The 22,311-nt window shown below is 41.3% G+C and overlaps 1 long non-coding RNA gene across 1 annotated transcript in view; it reads right to left on the reverse strand.

Annotated features, from left to right (window-relative positions):
• Positions 1-21,718, reverse strand: part of LOC133606868 (uncharacterized) — a 123,312-nt gene extending 101,594 nt beyond the window's left edge. The window contains exons 1-2 of the long non-coding RNA XR_009815315.2: positions 21,670-21,718; positions 12,300-12,436 (exon numbers count right to left, since the gene is read on the reverse strand). This is a non-coding gene — a long non-coding RNA (uncharacterized lncRNA). The remainder of the gene's footprint in view (positions 1-12,299; positions 12,437-21,669) is intronic.
• Positions 21,719-22,311: the final 593 nt, after the last annotated feature.

The raw sequence follows: 22,311 nt of genomic DNA on the forward strand, positions 1-22,311 counted from the left end.
GCAGCACCGCTTGCTGCGCACATTCCTAACAGAGGTAGATGCTGCTTTTGATGATTTGCTCGTGCACAACAACGTCAGATGGCTGAGCAAAGGCAGGGTCCTGGAGCGTTTTTGGGCCGTTAGAGAAGAGCTGCAAGTGTTTCTGTCCCAGCAAAATAGCGCAAAAGCAAAACAGTTCCTGGAATTTCTGCAAAATGCTGGGAAAATGGAAGCTGTGGCATTTTTGGCTGATATCCCATCTCAATGACCTAAGTCTCAAGCTACAGGGGAAGAAGAACACAGTGTGTGAGCTGATGTCAGAAGTCCGTTCCTTCCAGAGGAAGCTGGAGGTTTTCAAAAGTGACATACAGGTAACTAATTTGTTATTATTTTCTACTACACACTATTTTCTTCCACTTGATAATTCATACCTATTTTTAAGCATTGTTCCTAATATATATTTAAACTGTGTATCTACAGGAGGAACTGCTCCACTTCCCCAAACTTCTGGAACTGACCAAAGGAGAGGGAGATCATCAGTGCCATTTGGAATTCTTGGAAAAACTCATTGCAAATTTCAAGACTCGCTTTGATGGCTTCATTTTGGGAAAACAAGTCCTGCTGTTCATTGAAAACCCATTCCTGATCAGAAATGTGAGTGCGTTCTCTGCAGAAGCAAAATAAGTCTTCCCATGGGCCAGAGCTGCTTCACTGCAGACTGAGCTCATTGACCTCCAAGAAAGTGTCGCACTGAAAGAGGCTCAGTGTGACGCCATCACCTTCTGGTCAAAGCTCGTCATTCCTTCCAAGTTCCCTCTGCTGCATAAGATGGCCTGTCACATCCTCACAATGTTTGGCTCAACATACAGCTGTGAGTCTGCCTTCTCTACAATGAACATTGTGAAGAACAAGTACCGCAGCAGACTGACCAATGAACACCTGGATCAGTGTCTCCGCCTGGCCATCACACCTTTTGTGCCAAAGTTCAAAGTCTTGGCTTCAACCCCAAGAGCCCAATTCTCCCATTGAGCAGCTGTGTTTTACACAATGGGGATGTACTGTACCATAGTTATATTTGCACATGAATGAGATCTGTTGAGGTCATTTGTTTACCAGGGATAGGAGGGTTGTGTTTAAAAGTATTTATTTTTTGTTAAAACTGAAAGTTATAAGTTCTTATTTATTTTTGTTTCAAAGAAAATCTTTCATGTATTTTATTGGATATTTATTTTATTTTTGTTAATTTTAAGAAAATGTTAAACTACTACCTACCTCCTGCTACTATATAAGCTTGACCGATAATAAACGGACCCAGCCTGTTTCAAAAAAACATTTGTGGACCTTCAAGATTTGTACTTGAGGACCCCTGCCCTACACCCTGCTGTGCCTGCATGCTCTGTCTTCTCTCTCACACTCACAAAGGCAGTTTGAGGCACTGCGGCCTATGCCACCTCCCTCTCATATCAAAACGGGCTTTAATACATCTTCTATTAAGAAAGAAAAAAGTTGCAGCCGGACAACATTTTTTTTCCGCTCTACTCCCTCTCTCCATGACTGTTTGCTAGCTGTGCATGAGCCATGTTAAGAAATCTGTATAGTAGTTTAATTTATTGAACATTACAAAATCTATGTTGTCTTCTTCTGTCATTTGTAGAGCCACTCCAAGCTACAGTGAGGAAACCATGGAGTGAAGCAGAAAGGATGGCAGTGGAAAAGCACCTGGGAAATTTTATGGCAGAGCGAAGAGTTCCTGGCAAAGAGGATTGTCTGCAGGCTATGCAAGCTGAGAAGGCCCTGAGTGAAAGGTCATGGAAAAATGTCAAAGACTATGTGCACAACAAAATTGTAACTTTAAATCGCAGATCTGCGACAAGAAAACTGAAGTACTAAAGGTTAGGGATGCACCATTGCAATCCATAGAGCGGATCTATAGAGATGCACCGATTGATCAGCAAGCAACCACATTCAATTTTAGGCATTACCTGGGATGACCGGAGAGGTACCGAGCAGTGCGTCATTTATCCGATTCCATTCCGGTCAGACACACATGCAGCCCTCCCTCAAACAGGACCACTAGCCCAAACTGAACAACAGAAATTAAATAGTATTTGTTTATTGTTTATTTTTTGTTGGTTTTCCTACTTTATGTGCACTCATTTAATTTTTAGCTCAGTGTCTTAACTGCATTGTTGCATCATTTGGAGTTTCAATTTCTTCGCCTTGTATCTCTGAATCGGCTCAAAATCAGAATTGGCAGGTCAGGTTGCAATTGGTGCATCTCTGCTGATCTATTCACTTAAGTTTCATGTATGTGTGAAGCTTCAGTATTCTTCACTCAGTTTCAGCTATTTTATTTTATTTGCACTAAATGTTAACAGAAAATTGATTCCCATTTATGTGGAATGTTTTACTAAGCTGCTGAAGCCTCATAATTTGTTGAGTCAAAGTTTCAGCAGCTTTATTTTACATAGTGTTTGCACTTAATGTTTACAGAGAAGTTTGATTCCTACTTATTTGGCATGTTTTACTAAGCTTGTGAAGCTTCAGTATTTGTTGTTTCTCTGACCTGAGAGAAAGCTGAGGGCTCTGATGACCTGACCTGAGGACTCTGACCTGACCTGAGGAATTTGACCCCACCCGAAGACTTTGATGACCTCACCTGTGGACTCTGACCTGACTCGAGGACTCTGATGACCAAACCTGTGGACTTCGACATCACCTGAGGGCTCTGATGACCTCACCTGTGGACTCTGACCTGACTCAATGACTCTGATGACCAAACCTGTGAACTTTGACCTCACCTGAGGGCTCTGATGACCTGACCTGAGGACTCTGACCTCACCTGAGGGCTCTGATGACCTGACCTGAGGACTCTGACCTGCCTGAGGAATTTGACCTCACCCGAAGACTTTGATGACCTCACCTGAGGACCTGATGACTTAACCTGTGGACTCTGACCTGACTCGAGGACTCTGATGGCCAAACCTGTAGACTTTTACGTCACCTGTGGCTCTGATGACCTCACCTGTGGACTTTGACCTCACCAGAGGGCTCTGATGACCTCACCTGTGGACCTTGACCTCACCAGCGGGCTCTGATGACCTCACCTGTGGACTTTGACCTCACCAGAGGGCTCTGATGACCTCACCTGTGGACTCTGACCTGACTCGATGACTCTGATGACCAAACCTGTGAACTTTGACCTCACCTGACCACCTGCAGCAGGTCTGACCTCTGAATTCTCTTTTTAATCATGTACTGTATCTTTATGCAGGGATAATTGTTATTTATTTTTCAAATAATTAAAGACTTTATAAGAGAAAATGTGTTGCTGTGATGTTCAGTCACCAGTAAGCATTGAGTGTAGTGTTATTAACATATATTATTACAGTATTTGTCAACAGTAAAATACAAAAGGGAGCAAAAAAGGCCTACAAGCTATAAACAGAAATGGTCTGACCAGAAATGGGCCCAACAGCGCCCCCATGAAAAGGTCCTCACTAAGATGGTACAAAACTTTTTCGCAAGGTATTTTTCCTTTGTGTGTTTTAAAAATCTGAGGTGGAAACTGGAGTTAGGGGGCCACCTAGTGTTGAAGTGTAAGATCAGTTTGTCTCTAAGTATAGCAGAAAGGGTGGTCCTCACTTTCAATGGGAACTTTTCCGGTCCTCACTTGAAAGCCTGTACAGGAGTGTGTGTGTGTGTGTGTGTGTGTGTGTGTGTGTGTGTGTGTGTGTGTGTGTGTGTGTGTGTGTGTAATGAAGACAGTCCATTCTGAGTTTATTATCTTTATGCTACTTTTCAAAAGGTTTATTTAATTTTTTTTTTTTGCTTTTCTTACATTGTCACCTCAGAAAAAGTTGAGTGTTCACAAGAACCAGATGTATCAAGTGATGAGGATGAGCCTGCCAATGTCAACTCAGCCACAGAGACTATAGCTGAAGATGACCATGAGGCAGACATGACAAATTCACTTCTCCCACTTCTTCTGATATCACTCTCAAGGTAAAATTCAGATAGGACTCAATACTGCGGCTTTTAAAAACGCTGTTAGCGTCTCGACCCTATAGTCTTTTTATTACTCTCTTAAAAAGACAAACAAGGTCTGGGGGAGGTTGCACACCAATTTTAGCTTGGGCCCTAGTAACCACAAGACAACACAGTCAGATCTGCCTTAGGAGTAGTGAATTAAAGTATATTTATAAAGCGCTTTTCTCTAGACTCAAAATGCTTTACATAGTGAATCCCATTATCTACATCTTTAAGCTACACCTAAACCAGTGTGTATGGCACTGGGAGCAGATAGCTAAAGTGTCTTGCCCAAGGACACAACGGCAGTGATGAGGATGGCGGAAGTGGGGATCGATCCTGGAACCGTCAAGTTGCTGGCACGGCCGCTCTCCCAACAGAGCTACGCCACATACATTTTGACCCACAAAGTATTAACGTAAGCATTATCATTCTTTCCACCGCAAGTTTTCCTGTTATTTATTTTCATACAATAATTTCATACGAATGGACATGTCACATCCCAAGATGGCCTCCACTGGTAAATTTTCTACCACCCCATAGGTCAGCAGATATGATTGTTCATCTATTGTCACATGTGAAAATACTGTAAGCATGGAGGCGCTCAAGAAGAAGTTGAAGAAGCGTGAGGAAAAACTAGTGGAGCATTTGACAAAGAACTGGAAAAGTAGAAAAATGGATGCGAGTAGGGCTGGGCGATATATCGATATACTCGATATATCGCGGTTTTGTCTCTGTGCGATATTGAAAATGACTATGTCGTGATATTCGAGTATACATTCTCACGCAGTTGCTTTTTAGCAACCGACTTTATTTAACATCTATATGCTCCCACTAGGACAAATCATGCAAAATAATAACATTGACCATCTTTGCTATGCCGATGACACCCAAATCTATGTAGCGCTATCACCAAATGACTATCGCCCCACAGATCTTCTGTGCCAGTGCATTGAGCAAGTCAAACACTGGATGTGCCAACATTTCCTACAACTAAATGAAGATAAAACTGAGATAATTGTTTTTGGTGCTAAAAAAGAAAGGTTTAAAGTCATCCAACACCCAAAACCTCAAATAAAGCCAGAAATATTGGGGTTATTTTAGATTCTGATTTACATTTCGACAGTCACATCAAATCAGTAACAAAATCGGCCTACTATCACCTCAAAAATGGAACAACAGCTCAAGACTTAGAAAAACTTGTACATGCCTTTATTACCAGTAGGCTAGACTATTGTAATGGTCTCCTTGCAGGTCTTCCCAAAAAAACTGTCAGGCAGCTACAGCTTGTTCAGAACGCTGCTGCTAGAGTTCTAACAAAGACCAAAAAATGTGAGCACATTACGCCAATTCTTAAATCCTTACATTGACTCCCTGTACATCAGAGAATTGATTTCAAAATCCTCCTGTTCACATATATATCACTACATGGTCTAGGGCCAAAGTATATGCTCCCACTATATATAAGCCCTGTAGATCACCAAGATCTTCTAAGACCAATCTGTTAGCGGTTCCCAGAGTAAACTTAAATCAAGGGAGAGCATCATTCAGTCACTATGCAACAAATAGCTGGAATAAACTTCCTGAAGATGTCAGACTTTCCCCAACTGACTACTTTTAAAACTAGACTGAAAACTTTTATGTTCACCTTAGCTTTCAGCTAAAACGTTTAATCTTAACTTTTAATGTACGCACTGTTTTTATTTTTGTCTGCATTTTAATTTTGCTTTTATTTTCTTTCATTTCACTTTGAGTCTGCCTTGTGTATGAAAAGTGCTGTACAAATAAAGTTGCCTTGCCTAGCTGCGGGCATTACACTGCATGCGTTTCCCACTCTTTCATGTCTCTCCTTCTCACAGAGACGTAAACCAAGCGCACCTTCTTACATAGGTGCAGACAGGTAGTGACATGGTAACGCTAGCTGTGATGCTAACGGTGAGGTGCGGGTGGTAATACGAGAGAAAGAAGGTGCGAATCTGGTAACAAATGGAGGAAGAATTAATTACCAAGAAAAACAGCACGGGATCCATCGTCTTTAAGCGGGAATATGTTCAACATTTATGCAGCAAAAGCGTTGCTACAAAGAGTAACAGCACTGCTAATATGTAGCATCATTTGAAAAGTCACCCGCTAGAGAATGAAGAGTGCTTGAAACTCTGCATGTCAAAATCGCCGTTCAGTACCACACCAACAAAATGCCGAAGCAACTATTTCCAGATCAACACCATATGAAAAAAAAAAAAGTCAACAGAAGAAGAGAACGTCCACAGGAACCTATTATGCAGCTAATTTTTATTTGACAGTTATTGAAATATCTTGTATGACATCATGCACAAAAGTGCACTTTATTTGTTTTTAACTATTGTAGTGGTGTTCTGTACAAAAAGTACACTTTAATTTAGTGTTGCTTTGATATGTCATCTTGGTGACATCATTCAGAAAAGTGTACGTATAGCTTGTTTTAAAATGTCTCTGACAATCTTGGACTTTCTGTTTTGGAAATGACATGAATGTTTGTGCCACTGCTTAATAACTTTAATAAATACAGTTTTGGTCAATTGACTTAGTGGTGATTTCCCTCTCTGCATGAAATTTTAAAAGTAGCATATATTAATGCAGTATGAAGAAGAATGTTTTAATGTAGACACATAGAATTATCATACTGCTGTGATTATATGCATCAAGTGTTCATTCAAGGCTAAGGCAAAATATCGAGATATATATCGTGTACCGTGCTTTGGCCTAAAAATATCGAGATATTAATAAAAGGCCATATCGCCTAGCCCTAGATGTGAATGGGCTTTGCCTGTTATTACCTCTGCCACAAAATAAGTGTAAGAACCCCCTTGCGCCCTGAAACATAGTTATTCCAAACTGTTTGTATCATGTCTTTCAATTGAGAAGCTGCAACAAAAGCATGAAGCGGCCCGGTCCATAGCCACCGAGTGGGACAAGGACCTGCAACAGACCAATGCCTTGCTCAAGAGAGAGGGCAAGTTCCACAAATAACTGCTGCAAACTTCCCAGCAAGGTCACCGAGCTCACTGAAAAAGTCAGTTTGTCCCTGACTACGGTTTGGGTCTGAAAATACCAGCCCATGAGAAAGGGTAGGAACACGTGCAGACTTTGCTGGCTTTTCCTCCATGTTCTGCTGACAATGATGAAAAACAAAGCTGCTTGTAATGTAGGTACTATCTAGTACTTTACTGTACACACATTCATACATGAATTTCCCCATCACAAAGGGGAAGTCCAAGGCATAGCTAAACAATGAGTAGCAGCTGGAGAATGTCAGGGCTGACGTTGAAAACGCCATACAGGACTTCGATTAGAAGACCCATAAGGAGTGGTTCCAGGAGAACACACCATGTAAGTTGATCTCACAATGACCTACAAACTTAGTTCCATCAGTCGTGCGAGCCTGATTGTATCATGTAGATCTTGATATTTTTACATTTGAATTACTTACATTTAAAATATTTAAACTCATGTTTTTTTCACGGCAAGATTAACGCCTCCACACCTTCAAAGTAAGTTTTTTCTTTTAAAAAAACAACAAAAAAACACTATTTTAACATGACAACCAATTTAAGGAATATACTGGATGAATGGATATACTGTCTATAGTCTATTATTTCATACTTGCCAACGCTCCCGGATTTTCCGGGAGACTCCCGAAATTCAGCGCCTCTCCGGAAACCTCCCGGGACAAATTATCTCCCGAAAATCTCCCGAAATTCAGGGAAAGCATGCGGACCTGAGTCCGCTTTCCCACAATATAAACGGTGTACATGCCTGCCCAATCACGTTATAACTGTAGAATGATCGAGGGCGATTTCTTGGTTCCTTATGTGGGTTTATTGTTAGGCAGTTTCATTAACGTCCTCCCAACAGCAGTCACGTTTTGGTCTACCGTAAAGCAGTTCGTCTGCCGTAAACAGCAATGTTGTGACACTCTTAAACAGGACAATACTGCCATCTGGTGCATTTGATGAAAGCACTTTTGTGCGTGCCACACAGCAATGCATCATCAGAGTGGGTGTTCAGCATGGTTAGAAAAATAGTGACAGAGAATAGAACAAGGATGGACAATTCAACCCTTAACAAGTATATGTGTAAATAAATGAACACTGAAATTCAAGTATTTCTTTCACATACATATATATATATATATATATATATATATATATATATATGAAATACTTGACTTGGTGAATTCTAGCTGTAAATATACTCCTCCCCTCCTAGCCACGCCCCCAACCCACGGCTCTAGCTCTAGAGCCGCGGGTTGCCGACCCCTGAGCTAGTCTATTGTACGTTAGCATTATGCTTGCGGCATTAGTGCTCAACCTTCATCCTGCATAGTTGTGTTGCTTTTTTCAGTTTATTCCAAATTATATTATTAGGCCCCATCCAAATACACCCCCTCATCCTACTTTTTAGCCCTATCCCTACATTTTGCGTGTTCCCGTGAAGGTAGTGGTGTCCCGATGACTTTGCATGTAGGGGTAGTGGGCATAACGAGGAGTAGGGGATATCAATCTAGCCCTTTAGAGTGAGGGATTTCAGATGCTGACTTGTTAGTTAGTTATTTATAATTAGTTATATTAGTTATAATATATTACATGTTAGTATGTAATGTTCACCAGCTAGCCACACTAGCTAACGTTAGGCTAAAATAATACTAAAATACTAAAACTTTAAAGCTTGCGAATGTGAAAACAGTAACGTTACATACCTTCACAAAATTAACAAAAGACAACAGTCGTATATTGTGGCTTCTTCTCCATGTAGTTATTTGTTTATTCATCAACCGAAGCATGACAAATGAAAAAAAAAAATCTCGGCCAACTCCATTGCTGTCAGGTTTGTTGTGACATTGTGGGACTATAAGGTTGTATAGTACACCGCCACTAATAAAGTACCGCATGAATTAAAAAAAGTACTACTGGTTTTGGAAAACACCTGTAGTTATTTTTCCTCCACATGTGCTACTGTGCAGCGGTGACGTTGTTGTTGAGCCGAAGCGCGGGGCATTCGTGTGTCAAAATGCACACACTGCGCGCTAGAGATGCGCGGATAGGCAATTATTTCATCCGCAACCGCATCAGAAAGTCGTCAACCATCCGCCATCCACCCGATCTAACATTTAATCAGAACCGCACCCACCCGCCCGTTGTTATATATCTAATATAGACGATGCAAGGCATTAGTGAGGTTATAAAGCTTTTGCCTGTTAAAGAAAGGAGACTGATCCAATGCAGCACAGACATTCAATGCGTGCCACGCTGTCACGGCCCAGACGCACACCAGTGCGCAATCATATGGGAGCCGCGCTGAGCGCACCTCCAAGCGCGTGTAGGTGCGATGTCCCTCGCACCCGCGGCGGCTCCACCCGGGCTCGCGCCCGAGGCTTCAGCGCGCACCGCGGAGGCCATCCTACTCGTCGCGGCCCAGCCCTCGCGGCTCTCGCTGCCGGCGACGGCCGGGTATGGGCCCGACGCTCCAGCGCCATCCATCTTCAGGGCTAGTTGATTCGGCAGGTGGGTTGTTACACACTCCTTAGCGGGTTCCGACTTCCATGGCCACCGTCCTGCTGTCTATATCAACCAGGGTGAGCCCCACCCCCTTCGTGAGCGCACTGCGCGCGGAGTGACCCCTGCCACGCGCCCCCGGCAACAGGGGTGGCGGGCAGGCAAGCTGCGCGGGCGGAGCGCGCGGAGTGACCCCTGTTACGAGCCCCCGGCCACGGGGGTGGCGGGCAGGCAAGCTGCCTACCTGCTGCGCGTGACGCCGGCCGCGGCGAAGGCGGACGAGGCGGGTTGTCAGTGCGGTGGTGACCCTGGACGTGCGTCGGGCCCCTCTCGCGGATCGCCTCAGCTACGGCTCCCGGTGGGGCCCTCTCGGGGGAAGGGGCCTCTGTCCCGGACCCCGGCGAGGCGTCCCTTCCCCGCTCCGTAAAAGTGTCCATCTCTTTTTTTTTTCTTCTTCTGTTGTGGCATGCTGCAGGTGCCTGCTCGTTTTTCGTATGTGGGTAACAACATTTAACTATGTATATATATTTCCGAATTGGTTTAACTGCTACCCGCCTGAATCTATTTAAAATCTAATTTTTTTGTATTTCAACCGCCCGACCCGACCCGCGGATAAAATCTAATTATTTTTTTTTATTTCAACCGCCCGATCCGCGGACTCCGCGGTTGTGTCCGCAAATCGCGCATCTCTACTGCGCGCATACAATCATAATAATCGTACAAAGGAATAATGAACAAATAAGGGTGCGTGAAAGGCAATATGAAGGTATTTGGGCTTCAGAACTATCAATAAAGAAACTCATGCACACAACCTTTGCCGGCAACACATTGTTCAAGGAAGTCCAGGGGTGCGGGAATTCCTGGAGAACTGGCCGGCCTTGCGAATGCAGTAAATATATAGTATGTTTTGATTAGTAATAGTTAATAAAAGTAATTGATATTTAACATTTCATGTAGAAAATACATACACTAGGGGACATTTACCTTGCGAACTGAGTGGGTGAGTATTGTATTGTAAGGGCTGGGTTTATTATGTTTATATTGTAAAATGTGCAGATACCTCAACTTGCTGTTGCCATGATTCAATACAAATATTTGGGGGAAAACAAAAAAGAACGGCATTCTTTTTGTATTGTTTTAGTTTCACAAATTCCTCAGTAAATTCAGCAAAACGTCACCGGGGGATTTATTGAGTCTGTTTAGCTGATTGGAGAGCTATCTTCAGCAGCCAGTGGGTTCATGATGATGACTTCGGTTTTGTTTGATCAGCCGTTTTTACTGCCGTGTTACAGACACCATTTGGAAAAAAGTAATGTATGTAAATAAACATTTACAAAATATTTCCGTAATATTTCAACAACGTATATATCTGCAGCTTATAGTTCAGTGCAGCGAATATATGGAAATGTTTTTTTATTCTAAAATTTAGTAGGTGTGCATTATATACCGGTACGCTCTATAGTCCAGAAAATATGGTATGTTTTGCATAACAGTAAATAATCGTGATTAATAATTGTGATTTCATTATTGATCATAATTGTCCATTACAGTGCAGCCCTAATTTTTTTAGTCTTATTCAGGTTTTTTATCCGTATACAACTTTTTTTATGTAGGCCAAATGCAACCCAATTTCATTTACTTCTAATCTATATACACTAAACCAGTGGTTCTCAACCTTTTTTCAGTGATGTACCCCCTGTGAACATTTTTTTAATTCAAGTACCCCCATACAGAGCAAAGCATTTTTGGTTGAAAAAGAGAGATAAAGAAGTAAAATACAGCACTATGTCATCAGTTTCTGATTTATTAAATTGCGTAACAGTGCAAAATATTGCTCATTTGTAGTGGCCTTTCTTGAACTATTTGGAAAAAAAGATATAAAAATAACTAAAAACTTGTTGAAAAATAAACAAGTGATTCAATTATAAATAAAGATTTCTACACATAGAAGTAATCATCAACTTAAAGTGCCCTCTTTGGGGATTGTAATAGAGATCCATCTGGATTCATGAACTTAATTCTAAACATTTCTTCACAAAAAAAGAAATCTTTAACATCAATATTTATGGAACATGTCCACAAAAATCTAGCTGTCAACACTGAATATTGCATTGTTGCATTTAGTCTACTCTTTAAAAAATCAGGTGGCTTACCGACATGGCAAGCTTAATGCCGCTGTTAGCTAACATTTCTCCACAGAAAAAACACAATGCCTTGGGGTGGTTACAACTCGAAGCCGTAAATCCCATTAACACATATTCTTCGGAATACTGTCTGAATTTTGCCGGCTCTGGTTTGGCCTTCTTTGGCACATGTTCCTCCTTGTTTTCAGCTGCATTACTGCTACGCTTTAACCAAGCCTCCATTGTTTTCTACATCGATAGTTGATTGACAGTTGGTGCCGTGTGGCACCGCCAGGTAGGGTAAAACCATCATGGCATGGGGGAAACTTTGGGTTTATGGTAATGATTGGAATAGCCTACTTGATTTGATGTTCAGTTTATGAACTTACATTCATATTTTGTTGAAGTATTATTCAATAAATATATTTATAAAGGATTTTTGAATTGTTGCTATTTTTAGAATATTTAAAAAAAAATCTCACGTACCCCTTGGCGTACCCCCATTTGAGAACCACTGCACTAAACAACATGCTATAATAAGGTTTACCAGACAATTCTCAGTGCCAAAACGGTTTTCAGCATTTTAAAAGAGATGTGTTTCTCATGAGGCCTTTGGGTAAAACTAGTCACTTACCTCTATCATCACACTCACCGATTCCCTCTGGTGGCTCTCACCCTGATATGCAACGCTGAGCTACGTCCTCCACAGCCAACATGGAGACGTACAGAGAAGGAGGCCTTCATCTTCATGTCACGCAGCAGACGGTCTCCCTGGAAACGACATGTAAACACTTCAGTTAATGTGCCAACATTACAGTCATTAGGACGTCAGGCTTGGCTTCTGGTGCGTTCAATTTGTACTGGGAAGTCTGAGCATTCTCTCTCTAAGTACAGGATCAGTTCAGGAAGACACAATCGGTCCACGCGTGTGCAAAGACTACGTCACTTCCATCAACTCGTTTTACGGCCGTTATGATCGTGCCCGCCGTCAGTTACCGTGGTTTTATTTTTGGAACAGGGCTGTCCCGATACCAATATTTTGGTAGCAGTACCAAAACATATTTTGATACTTATATAAAAGGAACCACAAAAAATGGCATTATTGGCTTTATTTTAACAAAAAATCTTCAGGTACATTAAACATATGTTTCTTATTATCATCAATCGTAGAACAAAAAACAAAGAACAAACCTTAAATAAAACAGTGAAAATACTAGACAACTTGTCTTTTAGTAGTAAGCAAACAAAGCCTCCTTATTAGTCTGCTGACGTATGCAGTAACATATTATGTTTCTTATTCTATTATTTTGTCACAGTTATAAAGGACAAGTTGTAAAAATGTATTATTAATCCCCTTGTTCATTTACTGTTAATATCTGCTTATTTCCCGTTTCAACATGTTCTATATACACTTCTGTTCAAATGTAATAATCACTTATTCTTCTGTTCGATACTTTACATTACTTTTGGATGAGACCACAAATTTAGGTATCGATCCCGATACCAAGTAGTTACAAGATCATACATTGGTCATATTCAAAGTCCTCATGTGTCCTGGGACATATTTACTGAGTTTAGAAACATAACATGAATTTTGAAAAAAGGAAAAAAGATTTAGTGACGATAAAAAATATTGATGTAATCATAGTAGTATCGACTAAATACGCTATTGTACTTGGTATCATTACAGTGGATGTCAGGTGTAGATCCACCAATGGCATTTGTTTACATTCAGGGGCGCTAGCTTTTGTTAGCGGTGACGCCAGTGAACTGTATCCTCCTACAGTGTGTAGTGAAGCATGTTTAGCTATTCCTCGTCCGGCAGGAATGATACTTGTAAGAAACGTACTATATTTGTCGACATGGAGGCGAGGATTAGTGATTTAGAAGTAGCTAAAACACTGCCGACTGCAGATAGATGTTAGCTGCTCGTTAGCTAGCCATGTCTTAAAGCGTTAGTGTTAAAGCTTCAACTTTATCATCAGTTTTTAGGCCAAAATACGTCCGTTCTCCCTTTTTGTCTACACATCGTGTCTGCCTGTAAGTACTCTGTGATTGTGCGCTGCTGAACATACTCCTCTGCTCGTAAAACCAGCAACGTCATGGCGGCGCGCAATCATGCCCGTTAAAAAAATAGAACTGGTAATTTTCAAACATAGTACCATTTTTGATTCATTAGTACCGCGATACTATACTAGTACCAGTATACCGTTTACCCTACTTTTTAACAATCTTTATTTGAATAACAATGTCAAATAACCAGTTACTTACAAAACATAACGAATCGTTACTTAAGACTACAGTATTTAACACTGTATAAGTAAACTGTGATTATTTCTAAACCGTACAAATACCCCGAACAATGTGCTCAGCAGCCTTAAATGGCAAATAAAACAATTTAAGTACTTTATTTACAACAAATACATCAATTCACAATACTTAACTACGGTGTGGCGAAGTTGGTAGAGTGGCCGTGCCAGCAATCGGAGGGTTGCTGGTTACTGGGGTTCAATCCCCACCTTCTACCATGCTAGTCACATCCGTTGTGTCCTTGGGCAAGACACTTCACCCCTTGCTCCTGATGGCTGCTGGTTAGCGCCTTGCATGGCAGCTCCCGCCATCAGTGTGAATGTGTGTGTGAATATGGAAATAGTGTCAAAGCGCTTTGAGTACCTTGAAGGTAGAAAAGCGCTATACAAGTATAACCCATTTATCATTATTATTTATTTATTTAAGTCTACTTTTTGTTAGGCCGCAGATATAGATTTAAGTTACAGTAAGTGCATTGTTTATAAAAAAAAATACGTGATGGGAGTTTCTAGGGCTCTCATGCGTCATTCATTGCAATGACAGAAGAGTAAAAGTTGTTGAAATTGTGACGATAATACCTCTATTTTTAAAAAGCTCTACATTACTTTGAAGTCGACCAATAATAAATCATTATTAATTTTACCTGGCAAATATACCGTATTTTCCGGACGATAGGGCACACCGGGTTACAGGGCGCATTAAAGGAGTATTATTATTTATTTTTTCTAAATGAAAACACTTCCTTGTGGTCTACGGCGCGCAATCATGCCCGTTAAAAAATTAGAATTGGTAATTTTCAAACATAGTACCGTTTTTGATTAATTAGTACCGCGATACTATACTAGTACCAGTATACCGTTCACCCTACTTTTTAACAATCTTTATTTGAATAACAATGTCAAATAACCAATTACTTACAATAGATAACGAATCTTTACTTAAGACTACAGTATTTAACACTGTATAAGTAAACTTTGATTATTTCTAAACCGTACAAAAACCTGAACAATGTGCTCAGTAGGGATGTCCCGATCCGATATTTGGATCGGATCGGCCGCCGATATTTGCCAAAAAATGCGTATCGGCAAGGCATGGGAAAATGCCGATCCAGACCCAGTTTACAAAAAAAATTCCGGTCCGTGTTTTCCAACGCACTGACTTAAATAATACATTCCACTTTTCTGCTGCTCCCTAATTTCCGTTCCGCATTTTCCAGCACACCTTCAACACATCCACAGGTCTGTGGATTCTCACTCAGTTGCGTTTAGCTGCTGGCATTACACGACAGGCTCTTCTCACTCTTTCATGTGTCTCCCTCTCACAGACAGCAAGCGCACCTTCTTACACACGTCACATACTGTCACGTCATACGTCACATACGTATACGCCCTCTTCGAGCAGAGAGGTAGCAGCATGGCTAACGTTAGCTGTGATGCTAGCGCAGCCGCTAAGGTGCGCCCCTGTGCAATTGCGCACTGCTCAAGTGTCCTCTGCGCATAGCAATTATATGCCACGCACAAAATCAAATAAAAAAATAAGCGCATAACAATTTTCGACACACGGACACGACAGAGAAAACAGTTTTCGTCATCATTGTTCAAATATTGTGACGTCTGTCGAGACGCGTATCTCCATTCGGTGCCACACGTCCACACCATCAAAAAGCCGAGGCAAACATTTCCAGATCAACACCGTATCAAAAAATTAGTGATTTTTTGGGGTTGTAATTTCCTTCTCTGCATAAAAGTTTAAAAGTAGCATATATTAATGCAGTATGAAGAAGAATGTTTTAATGTAGACATGCAAGCCTTGAAAGAAAATTTTGAAAATCAAGACATTTCCTGCAAATGGGTGCATTTCTACCCTATATTTTAACTTTAGATTTATTCTCATATCAAACTCTTTTGGCTGTCTTTTTGACACTTACATCCGGCGCCCCCCTCCACACCCCGGATTTTAAATAATGTAAATAATTCAATGTGATTATCTTGTGTGATGACTGTATTATGATGATAGTATATATCTGTATCATGAATCAATTTAAGTGGACCCCGACTTAAAGAAGTTGAAAAACTTATTCGGGTGTTACCATTTAGTGGTCAATTGTACGGAATATGTACTTCACTGTGCAACCTACTAATAAAAGTCTCAATCAATCAATCAAAACACACATAATCATCATACTGCTGTGATTATATGCATCAAGTGTTCATTCAAGGCTGAAGCAAAATATCGAGATATATATTGTGTATCGCAATATGGCCTTAAAATATCGCAATATTAAAAAAAGGCCATATCACCCAGCCCTAGTTTCAATGATGCCATTTCTGTTTGTCATGTATAATTGTGTCTATTTTGTGTTTATCCTTGAATAAACAGGTCAGTTTCTTGCTACCAACCATTGTGTATTATTCAAACTCCCCTAATTCAGCTGGCTAGTTGTTATCAAGAGTACTAAAACCCTTTTCAACATGATTCTGACAACTAAGTAGGCTAAATAACTTTAAACTTTAATACATGCTCGGATAGGCCAGTATCGGTATCGGTCAGTATCGGAAATGCAAAAACAATATCGGTATCGGATCGGAAGTGCAAAAACCTGGATCGGGACATCCCTAGTGCTCAGCAACCTTAAATGGCAAATAAAACAATTTAAGTACCGTATTTTTCGGACTATAAGTCGCAGTTTTTTTAATAGTTTGGCCGGCCTCTAGTGCCACTTATATATGTTTTTTTCCTTCTTTATTATGCATTTTCGGCAGGTGCGACTTATACTCCGAAAAATACGGTACTTTATTTACAACAAATACATCAATTTACAATACTTAAATACAGTATTTAAAAGTCTACTTTTTGTTAGGCCACAGATATAGATTTAAGTTACAGTAAGTGCATTGTTTATAAAATATATACGTGATGGCGAAGTTAAAGTTAAAGTTAAAGTACCAATGATTGTCACACACACACTAGGTGTGGCGAGATTATTCTCTGCATTTGACCCATCACCCTTGATCACCCCCTGGGAGGTGAGGGGAGCAGTGGGCAACAGCGGTGGCCGCGCCCGGGAATCATTTTGGTGATTTAACCCCCAATTCCAACCCTTGATGCTGAGTGCCAAGCAGGGAGGTAATGGGTCCCATTTTTATAGTCTTTGGTATGACTCGGCCGGGATTTGAACTCACAACCTACCGATCTCAGGGCGGACACTCTAACCACTAGGCCACTGAGTAGGCTGGTAGAGTGGCCGTGCCAGCAATCGGAGGGTTGCTGGTTACTGGGGTTCAATCCCCACCTACTACCATCCTAGTCATGTCCGTTGTGTCCTTGGGCAAGACACTTCGCTCCTTACTCCTGATGGCTGCTGGTTAGCGCCTTGCATGGCAGCTCCCGCCATCAGTGTGTGAATGTGTGTGTGAATGGGTGAATGTGGAAATAGTGTCAAAGCGCTTTGAGTACCTTGAAGGTAGAAAAGCGCTATACAAGTATAACCCATTTATCATTTATTTACATTATTACATCAGTGGTCCCCAACCTTTTTGTAACTGCGGACCGATCAACGCTTGAAAATTTGTCCCACGGACCGGGGGTGGGTGGGGGTTTTTTTGTTTGTTTTTTTGGTCATAAAAAAATACAATCATGTGAGCTTACGGACTGTATCCCTGCAGACTGTATTGATCTATATTGATAATGTAGGAACCAGAAATATTAATAACAGAAAGAAACAACCCTTTCGTGCGAATGAGTGTGAATGAGTGTAAATGGGGGAGGAAGGTTTTTTGGGTTGGTGCACTACCTTGTGTTTTTTATGTTGATTTAATAAAAAAATAAAAAACAATTTTATTTTTATTTTTTTTAATTTCTTGTGCGGCCCGGTACCAATCGATCCACGGACCGATGCCGGGCCGTGGCCCGGTGGTTGGGGACCACTGGTCTACATAGCATGTAATGGTTGTTATTTGGTCAAAATGTTGCATAGATGATGTTTTACAGACCATCGTCAAGCCGCTTTCTGGCAGTCGCTTCCGGATGCGCCGTTTTGTGGGCGCTCTTATTTACGTGGCTCACCTTCGACAGCGTCTTCTCCCCGTCATCTTTGTTGTAGCGGTGTAGCGTGCAAGAACGGGAATGGAAGGAAGTGTCAAAAGATGGAGCTAACTGTTTTAATGATATTCGGACTTTACTTCAACTACGGCGCAGCATCTCCTCATCCGGAAACAACCACACAGGAAATGTGTCCCGTGAAAAACCGTCCGACCGGAACTCTCTAATAACTAAAGTTCCTTGGGTGAAAAATGTAAACTCACTACACCGGTATGTTTTAGCACTTTCATGGCGAGTTTACGGACAGATATAAGACTTAACACTACTTCATATTAGAAATGGCATTAAAACAATCAGTTTCACAAATTAAAGAAAACAATGGGAGCCACAAAAATCTTTTGAAATTTAAAATGAAATAACACTGCATACAAAGTTGTTTTTTTTGCTTTGTGCTATGTATAAACCAGGGGTCTCAGACACGCAGCCCACACCTTAATATGAAAATTGAATGTTAGTGCGGTCCGCGGATTTTATATGATTGGCGCTTGACAGCATCATTCTTGTCAACCCTCCCGGTTCTATCGACAGACCACGAATTTCAGGGCAACTATTCTCTCGAACATGCCGTGGAGGTACGGCAGTTAGCGCCCACTACGACCAGCGTGCTGGCCCAGCCACACGTTGTATGAGGCTTCTGCTTGCTCACGTAAGAGACAGCAAGGCATACTTGGTCAACAGCCACACAGGTTACACTGACGGTGGCCATATACAACAACTTTAACACTCTTACTAATAATGCGCCACACTGTGAACCCACACCAAACAAGAATGACAAACACATTTCGGGAGAACATCTGCACCGTAACACAACATAAACACAACAGAACAAATACCCAGAATCCCATGCAGCCCTAACTCTTCCGGGCTACATTATACACCCCCGCTACCAAACCCCGCCCACCTCAACCGACGCACGGAGTGGGGGTTGATGTGTGGGGGAGCAGAGTTGGGGTGGGGGCGGGGTTTGGTGGTAGCAGGGGTGTATCATGTAGCTCGAAAGAGTCAGGGCTGCATGGGATTTGGGGTATTTGTTCTGTTGTGTTTATGTTGTGCTAAGGTGCAGATGTTCTCCCAAAATGTGTTTGTCATTCTTGTTTGGTTTTGGTTCAAAGTGTGGCGCATTATTAGTAAGAGTGTTAAAGTTGTTGTATATGGCCACCGTCAGTGTAACCTGTGTGGCTGTTGACCAAGTATGCCTTGCTGTCACTTACTTGTGCAAGCAGAAGATGTACAGGTAAAAGCCAGTAAATTAGAATATTTTGAAAAACTTGATTTATTTCAGTAATTGCATTCAAAAGGTGTAACTTGTACATTATATTTATTCATTGCACACAGACTGATGCATTCAAATGTTTATTTCATTTAATTTTGATGATTTGAAGTGGCAACAAATGAAAATCCAAAATTCCGTGTGTCACAAAATTAGAATATTACTTAAGGCTAATACAAAAAAGGGATTTTTAGAAATGTTGGCCAACTGAAAAGTATGAAAATGAAAAATATGAGCATGTACAATACTCAATAGTTGAAATCTCCATCTCCATAGAGCAGGTCAGCAGCAGGAAGCATGAAGTGCTCTAAAACTTGCTGGTAGACGGCTGCGTTGACCCTGGATCTCAGGAAACAGAGTGGACCGACACCAGCAGATGACATGGCACCCCAAACCATCACCCAACCATGCAAATTTTGCATTTCCTTTGGAAATCGAGGTCCCAGAGTCTGGAGGAAGACAGGAGAGGCACAGGATCCACGTTGCCTGAAGTCTAGTGTAAAGTTTCCACCATCAGTGATGGTTTGGGGTGCCATGTCATCTGCTGGTGTCGGTCCACTGTTTCCTGAGATCCAGGGTCAACGCAGCCGTCTACCAGCAAGTTTTAGAGCACTTCATGCTTCCTGCTGCTGACCTGCTCTATGGAGATGGAGATTTCAAGTTCCAACAGGACTTGGCGCCTGCACACAGCGCAAAATCTACCTGTGCCTGGTTTACGGACCATGGTATTTCTGTTCTAAATTGGCCCGCCAACTCCCCTGACCTTAGCCCCATAGAAAATCTGTGGGGTATTGTGAAAAGGAAGATGCAGAATGCCAGACCCAAAAACGTAGAAGAGTTGAAGGCCACTATCAGAGCAACCTGGGCTCTCATAACACCTGAGCAGTGCCAGAAACTCATCGACTCCATGCCACGCCGCATTAACGCAGTAATTGAGGCAAAAGGAGCTCCAACCAAGTATTGAGTATTGTACATGCTCATATTTTTCATTTTCATACTTTTCAGTTGGCCAACATTTCTAAAAATCCCTTTTTTGTATTAGCCTTAAGTAATATTCTAATTTTGTGACACACGGAATTTTGGATTTTCATTTGTTGCCACTTCAAATCATCAAAATTAAATGAAATAAACATTTGAATGCATCAGTCTGTGTGCAATGAATAAATATAATGTACAAGTTACACCTTTTGAATGCAATTACTGAAATAAATCAAGTTTTTCAAAATATTCTAATTTACTGGCTTTTACCTGTATATAACAAAAGACTGGACTGGCACGCTGTTCGTACAGATTGTAGAGGGGGCTAAATGCTGTACAATCATGGCACGCCCTTATTATTATTGTAAGGGTGAAAATCTGAGAAAATTAATCTCGGGAGTTTTCTGTGAGAGACACGGAAATCTAAGTAGGGAGGGTCGGTAAGTATGCAGCTGAGCCGCATCAGAGTGATCAATGCGGCTCCGGAGCCGCGGGTTGCCGACAACCGACCATGTGTAATGTTCTATATTCTGAATGGAACATTTAAAATGTTGTTGTTTACTTGAGACGTGTCTCTTATGTTTGACTGCCATCTACTGATCACTCTTATAATTACACCCTGTACCAAATAAAATAGTGGAGCATCCCTGATAAGTTGGTACTGCAGGGAATTCTGGGTATTTTTTCTGTAGTGTATATGTTGTGTTGCGGTGCAAATATTCTCCCAAAATGTGTTTGTCATTGTTGTTTGGTGTGGTTTCACTATATGGCACATGTTTGTGACAGAGTTGGTGTTGTTCATACGGCCACCCTTAGTGTGATATGTACGGCTGGTGCGTAAGAATGCCCTTCATTCGGTTTCACACAGGATGTTTAAAACCAATATGCTTTATAAAGTTTACTATACCACACAGAATGACAGCTTTCCATAACACCTTAAATTTAAGACCATGTTTGCCCCATCCAACGCTTCAAAGGCATTGTGGCTCAACCTTATAGTCCGGAAAATAAACTAAACGTTGGCGGAAAGTGAAAAATTGTGATAACTATAAAATATAATAAAATACCGCGTGCTAATTTAAAATTAAAATACACGTCCACGCTGAGCCTCGCACATTAAATGAGCCGAAAGTGACGTCATTAAATGAGCCGAAAGTGACGTCACTGAGTGACGGTTGAATCGCGACACGAGAAAGCTTTAAAATCAAACAGGACGAAGTGCGCGCACACACAATTTTAAGACACAAACAAAGTAAATGTACCGCAAAGTCCACACAAACCGAAGAAAAGTAGGATGGCCTTTCAGCGAGGAGATTTTTGACGATAGTCTCGAAGTCAAACTCACCTCAGGTCGTCCCCATGCGGGATCGAATCAGGAAAAGGAGCTACTTCCGTTTCCCACTTCCGTTTCTGTGTTCAAAGGCAGATATACATTTGTTACTTCTTTCTGCTCCTTTTCGTTCACAATGTACTTTAATGTTGGGTTAATTGTTTTATTTTTATTAGTTTGATTTTTTTTTTAACGAATAAAATAAATAAATAAACTGGAAAGGAAAAAAAAGTTGACGCAGCTCAGCGCGAGCAAACGGTGTGTTCCATTTTTACCGGGAAGTCGGAATTTCCTAGATCGTGATCGGAATTTCCTAAACTGGAATGCCCCTAGACTCGGAGAATCAGAGCGTTCTCACCAAGGACATCATATTTACTTATCGCCCGCTACTGCCCGTCACGACACGATCGGTACCATGTTTATCTGATATAGAGCTGTCGCATCGACAGTGCCAATAAGCAATTCGCTCCTATTGGCGCTGTCGAGCTGTCGGGCCGCCATCTTAAAGCGGTCAAGATCTCCACCTTGTGACAGAATCAATGAAATGTCAGCAGATTCTATACCATATAACCTAGGCTTTTTATAACTTACTCTAACCTTTCTTCATTATTTATGTTGTAGTGGAACTCATTGGGCTAAATCTGGTCAATTGGGTGC

The sequence above is a fragment of the Nerophis lumbriciformis genome, linkage group LG05 (genome assembly GCF_033978685.3).
Source record: "Nerophis lumbriciformis linkage group LG05, RoL_Nlum_v2.1, whole genome shotgun sequence".
Classification (NCBI taxonomy): Eukaryota; Metazoa; Chordata; class Actinopteri; order Syngnathiformes; family Syngnathidae; genus Nerophis; species Nerophis lumbriciformis.